At 55.4% G+C, this 12503-nt stretch overlaps 2 non-coding genes across 2 annotated transcripts; both read right to left on the bottom strand.

The window, feature by feature from the left end:
• Positions 1-7790: 7790 nt before the first annotated feature.
• LOC126323591 (5.8S ribosomal RNA) lies at positions 7791-7945 on the bottom strand. The gene has a single exon (XR_007559537.1). It is a non-coding gene; the product is annotated as a 5.8S ribosomal RNA (ribosomal RNA).
• Positions 7946-8316: 371 nt separating this feature from the next.
• Positions 8317-10209, bottom strand: LOC126323597 (small subunit ribosomal RNA). Its single transcript, XR_007559543.1, has one exon. It is a non-coding gene; the product is annotated as a small subunit ribosomal RNA (ribosomal RNA).
• Positions 10210-12503: the final 2294 nt, after the last annotated feature.

Below are 12503 nucleotides of genomic sequence, written 5' to 3'. Positions count from 1 at the left end.
GAGCGAATAGCTGCCTTCACTTCCTCGATGGAGTAGGGGTACACCTGTACGTTGTTGTGGTAGTGTAGCTGGTCTTGCCGTCTTATTTCCTGCTGCATCTCGGTGTCTGTGTCAGGTCGATCGTCTGGGAGGAGCACCCTCAGTAGCTCCTCAGCGGTCTCTGACCAGTCCTGTGTCATTCTGTCTGTGTCACCGACTCGTACAGTCGAGAGATGCATTGGTGAATGGATTTTTTCTCTTACTATTTTGTACGGTGTACCCCATGGATCCAAAGTCAGGTGAGACTTTACAAAATCCTCCCAGCTCCGCTGGCGGTGTTGTCTGAGAGTTTCTTTGAAAAGCCATTTCCTTCTCCTATACTGGGCAAGATGGTAGTGCCGTTCCTCCTGGGTGAAGGACCTTTGATAGCTGCTTCGTGCTCTTCTCATAGACTGCCTGAGCCGGGTAAGCTCTGGAGTCCATGGAGAAGTCGCTTTTCGTATGAAGCGCCTTCGCGTCGGTATCGCCGCGGCCAAAGCCGCCCTGATTGAGACAATTAAGGCCCCTACGGCTTCCTCTACTTCAAAAGGACCGTCTCCCAGCTCCGGAGGATGAAACTCCGCCTCCAACAGGTCCCAGTCTGCTCTCCCGTAGTCATACTGCATTGTCCACCCCTCTAGCACATGCTCCCCTTGTGATGCTATTGTAAATTCAATAGCGTTATGATCACTGGTGGTTATGTTGTCGTTGACCTGCCAATTTTGGATATTGTTTACAATGTTTGTCGTGCAGAGCGTGACATCAATAGAGGATGCTGCCCCAGCTCTGCTCCTGTAGGTAGGAGGGTTGCCGGGGAGATTGACAACATTTAAATTATGTTCCATAATTATGTCTTCCAGTGCCAGTCCTCTTTGATCTTGAACTTGACTGTGCCATAGGGGGGATTTTGCGTTACTGTCCATTGATATTATAATTGCTTTGCCTGCTAGGGCTCGCAATACTGTAGATAACTGCCCAAGATAAATATTGATTGGATCCCTGTATTGACAATATATATTAATTATGTACCAAGATGTATTATAAAAGTTTATCTCCACAACTGTTACATGGGAAGTGCAATACTGTGTCAAGACAGTGGTTTTGATTAACTTGTTGTAGATGACAATTGCTGACATGGGGTTTGGACCCATTGATATTACCTGGGCAGTGACGGGAAAGCCTGTGACCTTGCCGGAGGCAGAGCCTGGCTCTTGAATTAACATAACATCGATATTTTTCTCTTCCGCTATCTTTCGGAGCTCCTGAGTTACAAGGGAGCTCCTCATAGCATTTATTTGTAAGACTTTTATCTTAATCCGGGTGTCTGGTGTAGAAATGGCTGTCAGGCCATACCTGGGCAGGATCAAAACCAATCCTGCCGTGCATCTTGACCATGTTTTTATAGGTCTTGTCGATATCGAACTCCCGACCCCGTCTGATATATAATTTTGACACTAGGTCTTGTAATTTTTCAAAGTCTGTGGGAATGTTTAACGCAGCGAGATGAATACAGTCTGCATCCTCCAGTGCCGGGAACGTGACCTTCTCTCCGCGAGGATGCCCGACCCTCACCAGCTGCCTCAGAGCCGCGTTTAGGGCTGTGGGTTCCTCCAGTCTTGACAGTCTTAACGTTTCCTCACAAATGGTGTATGTGTCTCCTGGTGGACACTGAGTGTACATTTTTCCAACTTGAATTGTTTCGACATCCTCTTGCGTCATTTTTGGAGTCTGCTGGTGCTCTGCTGCAGAGACTGGCGTGGCAGCCGACGACGACTCCGCCCCCGAGGACGAGCGGGAACCCCCGCTCCCGACGGATGAAGCCGCCCCGCCGGTCACCGCCGCCTCCCGGAAGCCTAGATGACCCCTCCCTGTAGCCAGGAAACCCCCGACCTGACAGGAGAAATCCGTCGACTCCGGCCGCTCTGTCGGAACAGGAAGTGTATAGGTTTCTCCCTCCTTGCGCGTGAGAAAGCCCCCACTCTGTGAAGAGGTAGACTCCAAGTTGGTCTGCTCGGTCGCCGGATCACCTGGAGGACTCCTCCTAATGGCCAGGAAGGACCCAACCTGGCAGGAGAAGTCCCGCATCTCCGGTCGCACGTCTGGAACTAAGACAGAATAGATCTGCCTCTCCTCCTCTCGCTCGTTGACCACCGAGGGCAGAGATTCCTGTGATTCCTTGAGCTTCCGCCACCGACCTGCATCTCGCAACTGCTTGCTAGGTGATTTTCGAGTGACTCTATAGCGCGTTGCCATAGTCTGTCCTCTGTATGAGCCGCTGTATCATTATTTTATAGGTTGCACACTCCTTACCAGGAGTGTTGCAGGTGCGTTTCCGGTATTTACAAGGGATGCAGGTGGGCGTTTCTTTGTCGCACTTTGTTTTGTCATGCTTTTCGCTTCCACAATTCCCACATACTGGGTTTAGGAAGCTACAGTATTTTGCAACATGTCCGTAATCGTGACATTTGGTACATTTGGCAAGGGCTGTATAGTCCTTGACGGATATTGCATTATAGCCTACGTATAATCTATTGGTTGTAATGATCTGTTTACGCAATTCCGGTGACACTTCAATGGCATGGTGCACAGTGTTTCGGTCACGAGGACCTGCCTTGAAGCGGACCTTGAATTGTTCTGTGAATTCTTCGCGAGTCATTTTGTCCTCAAAATTCTGTGCGTAAACACAGTCAGCCACGTCGTCCTGGGTCATATATGATGGTACGTCGTACATCATCATAAGTGGCCTTCGCTTTCTGGGCTTTTCGCATGTAAATGACTCCTGAATTTTAGTATTGTTCATTAGTTTGTCACTGTCCTCAGTAGAGGCCAGTTCGACTATCAATACGTTTTTTGTAGTCCTGATCTGATTTATTTTGATCTTATCTACTCTAGGGTTTATACTCTTTTCAAACTTGGCTTTTGCCGTCTTGACATCGTCCCCTTTCTTAGGCTTTATGAAGACTGTTGGGACAGCCTTCTGTACGTTCTGCTTTATTGTATCTTGCACCGTGCGTTTTATTGTGATTGGTGCTGCCGCAACTGCAGCATAGGACTTCTGGGGCTTTGCCGCCTCTTTTCTAAGGCGGTCATTTTCCGCCTTTATCTCTTCATATTGCCCCTCGAGCTTGGCATGCGCCAAAGCCCAGTTGGCAACTTCTTCTTTGATCACCCGAATTTGATCTGCGGTGATCTTTCCATGTTTAACGCTTCGGTCTAAAAGCCGAAGAAAATGCGCGTGTCGCTCCATGACGGAGACGTTTGATCTTGCATCGAATGGAGCGTCTTGCTCCGGTAGCGCCGTATCACTCTCCACGTTTTCTGCCATCATTGATTGAATTGAAGAGTGATAAATTGGAGGCCCGTCTCTTACCCCGGACCGGCCTCTCTGGCATGGGGGGGGGCAAATTGCAGCTCGCTCACCAGTCCCGCCCCTTGACCAAGAGCTTTAAGAGCTGCTGGGTTTAGCACGCCGTTTCCAGCGCACTAGTCCCCTTCCACAACCACATCACTGGGGATTTCACCCGTCCCTCCCCGGCAAATGCCCACCGCATTCCGGAGAGGCGGATTCACCTCTCGGCCTTCGCCCCCTACTCGGCCGAGTTCCCACCTAAAGGCCAAGAACCCAGTCCTACCCAGGTGCTGGGTCGGTCCCCCAGACTTTCGGGGGTCTGGCCCCATCTAACCTAGCCGGGGACATGTCACCATGCCCCGGCTTGACGGAGCATGTCCGGGACATCCCGTTCACGGCGATGAGCCTTTGCCGGCTCGGGCCGTGATCCCTCCCCAGCGAATGTGGACGTGGGGTTTGCAGAGCTGAGATGTTGTTTGCCCTGCGAGGGACAGATCTTGTGTCCCTTGCGACGCAGCTTCCCCTGCGCCATGCACCCTTTGCTTTCGCCTTGGGTTGGGGGACCATTTAACGTCGTCCAGGACGTGAGGAACTGCAGCAGCCAGACCGCAGGGCCCCAGGATCGTCGTGAGACTTACCCTCATACCCTCGCCCAGCCGCCGCGCTCAACTCAGGAGAGACAGGTGGTGTGTCTCTCGTTACGCAGCTTCCCCTGCGCCACGCACCCTTTGCTTTCGCTTGGGTTGGGGGCACTTAACGTCTTGCCGCGACGGGAGTTTTACGTCCTACCTTGACACACGACAACCCTCACAAATCCACAGCCCAGAGATGTTGAAGGTGGTAGCTGGGTCTTATATTGTGGAGTTTGACATCATCGAGACGGTGCGGCACTCAAGCCCGAGTTACGTTCCCCAGGGGGGTCTCCACACGTACCGGGGGATCATGACCGACCATGTCTCACCCACCGCTTTTGCTAATTAACGGTGGGCCAGTGCGGACCGTGAGGATTGCACCCAGTTAAGGGCTAGCCGTTTAACGTCATGCATGGACGGCCCATCCCGTGTTAGCTTCGCCCCATCTAGGGGGGTTACTGAGCCAGAGAGCCACGACAAGGCCACGAGATTGGACATTACGGTCCCCGCCCCACTCAGGTTCCTCTGAGCCCCGACGCGTTCGTTGACTTCAGGGAATCAGAGGGTCTCCTGGCGGTTTTAACCCAGTTATGGGAGGCAACACACCTCCCCCAGGTGGCGCTGCGCAGACCGCTTTTCTCTGGAGTAGATAGGGACAGCGGGAATCTCGTTAATCCATTCATGCGCGTCACTAATTAGATGACGAGGCATTTGGCTACCTTAAGAGAGTCATAGTTACTCCCGCCGTTTACCCGCGCTTGCTTGAATTTCTTCACGTTGACATTCAGAGCACTGGGCAGAAATCACATTGCGTCAACACCCGCTAGGGCCATCGCAATGCTTTGTTTTAATTAGACAGTCGGATTCCCCCAGTCCGTGCCAGTTCTGAGTTGATCGTTGAATGGCGGCCGAAGAGAATCCGCGCACCCGCGCGCCCCCGGAGGAGCACGCTAAGGCGGACGCGGCCTCGCAGCAAGGAAGATCCGTGGGAGGCCAAGGCACGGGACCGAGCTCGGATCCTGCACGCAGGTTGAAGCACCGGGGCGCGAACGCCGCGCAGGCGCGCGCATCCTGCACCGCCGGCCAGCACGAGGCCAACCAACGGCGAGAGCAGACCACGCCCGCGCTAAACGCCCGCACTTACCGGCACCCCTACGGCACTCACCTCGCCCAGGCCCGGCACGTTAGCGCTGACCCACTTCCCGACCAAGCCCGACACGCCCCGATCCTCAGAGCCAATCCTTATCCCGAAGTTACGGATCCAATTTGCCGACTTCCCTTACCTACATTATTCTATCGACTAGAGGCTCTTCACCTTGGAGACCTGCTGCGGATATGGGTACGAACCGGCGCGACACCTCCACGTGGCCCTCTCCCGGATTTTCAAGGTCCGAGGGGAAGATCGGGACACCGCCGCAACTGCGGTGCTCTTCGCGTTCCAAACCCTATCTCCCTGCTAGAGGATTCCAGGGAACTCGAACGCTCATGCAGAAAAGAAAACTCTTCCCCGATCTCCCGACGGCGTCTCCGGGTCCTTTTGGGTTACCCCGACGAGCATCTCTAAAAGAGGGGCCCGACTTATATCGGTTCCGCTGCCGGGTTCCGGAATAGGAACCGGATTCCCTTTCGCCCAACGGGGGCCAGCACAAAGTGCATCATGCTATGACGGCCCCCATCAACATCGGATTTCTCCTAGGGCTTAGGATCGACTGACTCGTGTGCAACGGCTGTTCACACGAAACCCTTCTCCGCGTCAGCCCTCCAGGGCCTCGCTGGAGTATTTGCTACTACCACCAAGATCTGCACCGACGGCGGCTCCAGGCAGGCTCACGCCCAGACCCTTCTGCGCCCACCGCCGCGACCCTCCTACTCGTCAGGGCTTCGCGGCCGGCCGCGAGGACCGGCCATGACTGCCAGACTGACGGCCGAGTATAGGCACGACGCTTCAGCGCCATCCATTTTCAGGGCTAGTTGCTTCGGCAGGTGAGTTGTTACACACTCCTTAGCGGATTCCGACTTCCATGGCCACCGTCCTGCTGTCTTAAGCAACCAACGCCTTTCATGGTTTCCCATGAGCGTCGATTCGGGCGCCTTAACTCGGCGTTTGGTTCATCCCACAGCGCCAGTTCTGCTTACCAAAAGTGGCCCACTTGGCACTCCGATCCGAGTCGTTTGCTCGCGGCTTCAGCATATCAAGCAAGCCGGAGATCTCACCCATTTAAAGTTTGAGAATAGGTTGAGGTCGTTTCGGCCCCAAGGCCTCTAATCATTCGCTTTACCGGATGAGACTCGTACGAGCACCAGCTATCCTGAGGGAAACTTCGGAGGGAACCAGCTACTAGATGGTTCGATTAGTCTTTCGCCCCTATACCCAGCTCCGACGATCGATTTGCACGTCAGAATCGCTACGGACCTCCATCAGGGTTTCCCCTGACTTCGTCCTGGCCAGGCATAGTTCACCATCTTTCGGGTCCCAACGTGTACGCTCTAGGTGCGCCTCACCTCGCAATGAGGACGAGACGCCCCGGGAGTGCGGAGGCCGCCGCCCCGTGAAGGGCGGGGAAGCCCCATCCTCCCTCGGCCCGCGCAAGGCGAGACCTTCACTTTCATTACGCCTTTAGGTTTCGTACAGCCCAATGACTCGCGCACATGTTAGACTCCTTGGTCCGTGTTTCAAGACGGGTCGTGAAATTGTCCAAAGCTGAAGCGCCGCTGACGGGAGCGATTATTCCGCCCGAGAGCATCCCGAGCCAACAGCGGCGCGGGTCCGGGGCCGGGCCAGGTAGGTCCGTCATCCGGGAAGAACCGCGCGCGCTTGCCGGGAGCCCGAGCGCCCAAAGGGGCGAATCGACTCCTCCAGATATACCGCCGAGCAGCCAGCCAGGACACCGGGGCTCTGCCCAACAGACGCGAACCGAGGCCCGCGGAAGGACAGGCTGCGCACCCGGGCCGTAGGCCGGCACCCAGCGGGTCGCGACGTCCTACTAGGGGAGAAGTGCGGCCCACCGCACACCGGAACGGCCCCACCCCGCGGCGAGTGGAAAGGCAACCGGACACGACCCCGCCGCGGATTGCTCCGCGCGGGCGGCCGGCCCCATCTGCCGAGGGCGGGGGCCAGTGGCCGGATGGGCGTGAATCTCACCCGTTCGACCTTTCGGACTTCTCACGTTTACCCCAGAACGGTTTCACGTACTTTTGAACTCTCTCTTCAAAGTTCTTTTCAACTTTCCCTCACGGTACTTGTTCGCTATCGGTCTCGTGGTCATATTTAGTCTCAGATGGAGTTTACCACCCACTTGGAGCTGCACTCTCAAGCAACCCGACTCGAAGGAGAGGTCCCGCCGACGCTCGCACCGGCCGCTACGGGCCTGGCACCCTCTACGGGCCGTGGCCTCATTCAAGTTGGACTTGGGCTCGGCGCGAGGCGTCGGGGTAGTGGACCCTCCCAAACACCACATGCCACGACAGGCGGCAGCCTGCGGGGTTCGGTGCTGGACTCTTCCCTGTTCGCTCGCCGCTACTGGGGGAATCCTTGTTAGTTTCTTTTCCTCCGCTTAGTAATATGCTTAAATTCAGCGGGTAGTCTCGCCTGCTCTGAGGTCGTTGTACGAGGTGTCGCACGCCACACCGCCAGCCGGCTGTGCACGCTACCGAGAAAGTACCGGTATGCGAACCGCCAGGCGACGGGCGCGCATCGCACGTTTAAGGAGACGCGGCCGGCCACACAGGCGACCACGACACTCCCACGTCTCCGAAGCGGGACAAACGCCGCGCGCTTCAGTATACGTAGCCGACCCTCAGCCAGACGTGGCCCGGGAACGGAATCCATGGACCGCAATGTGCGTTCGAAACGTCGATGTTCATGTGTCCTGCAGTTCACATGTCGACGCGCAATTTGCTGCGTTCTTCATCGACCCACGAGCCGAGTGATCCACCGTCCTGGGTGATCTTTTCCTTTTCAGTCTCCCACTGTCTCTTTCAAGACAGTAGCATTTGCGGGACTGAGGCGTCTGACGGCCCCTGTTCCACTATTTTTTTTGTGTCCAACGGCCTCACAGCCGATGGGCGTCGTACGGCTCCACACCGGAGCGGACAGGCACTCGGGCGAACGTCATTCAAAACCGGCGCCAGGCGCCAGGTACCGCAGGCCAGCCGCTCCAGAGCTTCAGCGCTCGTACCACACAACAACAACAACAACAACACTTCCGCTAGTTTTGAGAGGCACGCGTGGTTCCGCACGCGGCGCACGGCCACTGCCGTACAGGTAGCGTGTTGCGCGACACGACACGCACATCGAAAGACATGCAGTCTAGTCGGTAATGATCCTTCCGCAGGTTCACCTACGGAAACCTTGTTACGACTTTTACTTCCTCTAAATGATCAAGTTTGGTCATCTTTCCGGTAGCATCGGCAACGACAGAGTCGATGCCGCGTACCAGTCCGAAGACCTCACTAAATCATTCAATCGGTAGTAGCGACGGGCGGTGTGTACAAAGGGCAGGGACGTAATCAACGCGAGCTTATGACTCGCGCTTACTGGGAATTCCTCGTTCATGGGGAACAATTGCAAGCCCCAATCCCTAGCACGAAGGAGGTTCAGCGGGTTACCCCGACCTTTCGGCCTAGGAAGACACGCTGATTCCTTCAGTGTAGCGCGCGTGCGGCCCAGAACATCTAAGGGCATCACAGACCTGTTATTGCTCAATCTCGTGCGGCTAGAAGCCGCCTGTCCCTCTAAGAAGAAAAGTAATCGCTGACAGCACGAAGGATGTCACGCGACTAGTTAGCAGGCTAGAGTCTCGTTCGTTATCGGAATTAACCAGACAAATCGCTCCACCAACTAAGAACGGCCATGCACCACCACCCACCGAATCAAGAAAGAGCTATCAATCTGTCAATCCTTCCGGTGTCCGGGCCTGGTGAGGTTTCCCGTGTTGAGTCAAATTAAGCCGCAGGCTCCACTCCTGGTGGTGCCCTTCCGTCAATTCCTTTAAGTTTCAGCTTTGCAACCATACTTCCCCCGGAACCCAAAAGCTTTGGTTTCCCGGAGGCTGCCCGCCGAGTCATCGGAGGAACTGCGGCGGATCGCTGGCTGGCATCGTTTATGGTTAGAACTAGGGCGGTATCTGATCGCCTTCGAACCTCTAACTTTCGTTCTTGATTAATGAAAACATACTTGGCAAATGCTTTCGCTTCTGTTCGTCTTGCGACGATCCAAGAATTTCACCTCTAACGTCGCAATACGAATGCCCCCGCCTGTCCCTATTAATCATTACCTCGGGTTCCGAAAACCAACAAAATAGAACCGAGGTCCTATTCCATTATTCCATGCACACAGTATTCAGGCGGGCTTGCCTGCTTTAAGCACTCTAATTTGTTCAAAGTAAACGTGCCGGCCCACCGAGACACTCAACAAAGAGCACCCTGGTAGGATTTAAACGGGGTCCGCCTCGGGACGCGAAAGCACCCCTTCGGCTCGCCCCACCGGCAGGACGTCCCACGATACATGCCAGTTAAACACCGACGGGCGGTGAACCAACAGCGTGGGACACAAATCCAACTACGAGCTTTTTAACCGCAACAACTTTAATATACGCTATTGGAGCTGGAATTACCGCGGCTGCTGGCACCAGACTTGCCCTCCAATAGATACTCGTTAAAGGATTTAAAGTGTACTCATTCCGATTACGGGGCCTCGGATGAGTCCCGTATCGTTATTTTTCGTCACTACCTCCCCGTGCCGGGAGTGGGTAATTTGCGCGCCTGCTGCCTTCCTTGGATGTGGTAGCCGTTTCTCAGGCTCCCTCTCCGGAATCGAACCCTGATTCCCCGTTACCCGTTACAACCATGGTAGGCGCAGAACCTACCATCGACAGTTGATAAGGCAGACATTTGAAAGATGCGTCGCCGGTACGAGGACCGTGCGATCAGCCCAAAGTTATTCAGAGTCACCAAGGCAAACGGACCAGACAAGCCAATCCGATTGGTTTTGATCTAATAAAAGCGTCCCTTCCATCTCTGGTCGGGACTCTGTTTGCATGTATTAGCTCTAGAATTACCACAGTTATCCAAGTAACGTGGGTACGATCTAAGGAACCATAACTGATTTAATGAGCCATTCGCGGTTTCACCTTAATGCGGCTTGTACTGAGACATGCATGGCTTAATCTTTGAGACAAGCATATGACTACTGGCAGGATCAACCAGGGAGCTGCGTCAACTAGAGCTGAGCAGCCGGCCGCCCGGGAGTGTGTCCCGGGGGCCCGCGCGAACACGCAAGCGTCCGCTCAATTATTCTGCAAACAGGAGGAGGCCGAGCTCCCCTGCACGATACACCTCGAAACCCTCTCAGGTCCCGGCGGCGCGCAGCGCCGTCCTAGGTACTTGGTCGGTTTCGAGAGAGGCGCAATCGCCCGGAGTTAGGCGAGTAGACGGTTTTAGTGAGAACACCCTTGCTCCCAACTGAGCTTGCCGCTGCCGACAGAGGCCCGGGAGCGTGCTGTCGTGGCATTGCCGGCGGGAGACAACACGCGCCACCTATGGTGACCGGCAGCTCCAACGCCAGCGCCACACAAGGGCAAAGCCCCACTTGGGTGCAGAAGCGAACTCTCCCAGCACAGCGCACGCGCCAACACGTCCGCACAACTGCGATACAAACCACCTGCGAGAACCGCTGGGGCGACCGAGCAGCAGACGGCGTCGCGGCGCCGAGTGCCAGGCGGCGGCGCATCCTCAACGCACACAGTCCTCAATCAGACCAGCACACTGCAGATGTCCACCGCGCTTCGCACCGGGCTTGGCTGAACCAACTTTGGCCGCCAGGCGCCGCGTGCAGGGTGCGCCGCAGCGTAGCTGCGCCGCCTGCCGGGCCCGTCGGCTGGCGCTCCTGCCACTCGGCGCCCCCCACCAGCCGCCTGTTGCGCGTGCGCCCACGCAGCGCGCGGCCAACACGCCGGGCGGCCCCCCTTCACCGGCCGGGAACAGTCCCACCAAGCCACCGCCGCGTATCGCTTCATACCCACATGGGCCTAGTCACGTGTGTGGATGTGGCGGGTACCGCTGAAACAACCGGTTAATAGCTGTACCGATCGTCGCCATCACAGATTCACCTCCAGCGTGAACAACCGCTCAACAACGGATTTCCAGTTCATTTGCGTATCTTGGGCAGTAAACGTAGATGTCCACCTACATTTGCGAATTCAACAATTCTTGCATGCCAGGATGTCATGTGTCACGACACGCTACATCAGACCACATACACACTGCGACATGTGCAGAAGAGAACACGTGGAAGGTGGCCCGCGCACGTATGCGATGTCCCTTCCGCGATCCACTGTCAACCGGCATCTGCGGCATGTCCCAGATATGGAACGCGGTCCACCAGGGTAGCACTTTGTGTGAGGCAATACGACAAAGTCGGAATACACGCGTCACTACATCAGACGGCTCACGCTGACCTGACCTGACCTGACTCACCGCACCACCACCCCCAGCGACCCAGGGTGACATACAATGCGTTCGTACGTTCCTCCCACACGCCTCTACGGCGTACCACAGTGCAACCTAGCTGTTATTGGGAGACGAGACAAGTAGCATCGAGCACATCATATGGAAATTGAGATTCGACACCGTTGGGCACAGCCAGCGTACGGTCACACGTATCACACTACTTCACTCTGTACGTAACGACCGATGATCGGTACAGCGTGTGGGTTACGCGTACGACATCAGCGGACAATGGACACAGACCATACCACGACGTACACTGAGGGCGTCGACATCTGAATGCAACTGAACAGCTGCGAGGCTCATTTAACACTCAAACGCCAGACCGACCAGCTTGAGAGGACAGAGACACAAAGAGGGGGACAGAGGGAGGGGGGGGGGGGGCGATATAGTCCTATTGCAGTACAATTGACAGTGGATAGCGGGAATATGTGGAAAGTAAGCAACACTCGCAAGACATCTACATGAGGATAACAACGACACCAGAGATTCCGAGCAGTGAACTATGTTAGGCAAAGGGACAACGTGGGTTAGGTTAAGGGACAACGTGGGTTAGGTTAAGGGACAACGTGGGTTAGGTTAAGGGACAACGTGGGTTAGGTTAAGGGACAACGTGGGTTAGGTTAAGGGACAACGTGGGTTAGGTTAAGGGACAACGTGGGTTAGGTTAAGGGACAACGTGGGTTAGGTTAAGGGACAACGTGGGTTAGGTTAAGGGACAACGTGGGTTAGGTTAAGGGACAACGTGGGTTAGGTTAAGGGACAACGTGGGTTAGGTTAAGGGACAACGTGGGTTAGGTTAAGGGACAACGTGGGTTAGGTTAAGGGACAACGTGGGTTAGGTTAAGGGACAACGTGGGTTAGGTTAAGGGACAACGTGGGTTAGGTTAAGGGACAACGTGGGTTAGGTTAAGGGACAACGTGGGTTAGGTTAAGGGACAACGTGGGTTAGGTTAAGGGACAACGTGGGTTAGGTTAAGGGACAACGTGGGTTAGGT

The sequence above is a fragment of the Schistocerca gregaria genome, unplaced genomic scaffold, assembly GCF_023897955.1.
Source record: "Schistocerca gregaria isolate iqSchGreg1 unplaced genomic scaffold, iqSchGreg1.2 ptg000861l, whole genome shotgun sequence".
Lineage (NCBI taxonomy): Eukaryota > Metazoa > Arthropoda > Insecta > Orthoptera > Acrididae > Schistocerca > Schistocerca gregaria.
Note: the sequence above shows the minus strand (reverse complement) of the source record. Positions and strands in the feature narration are given on the sequence as shown.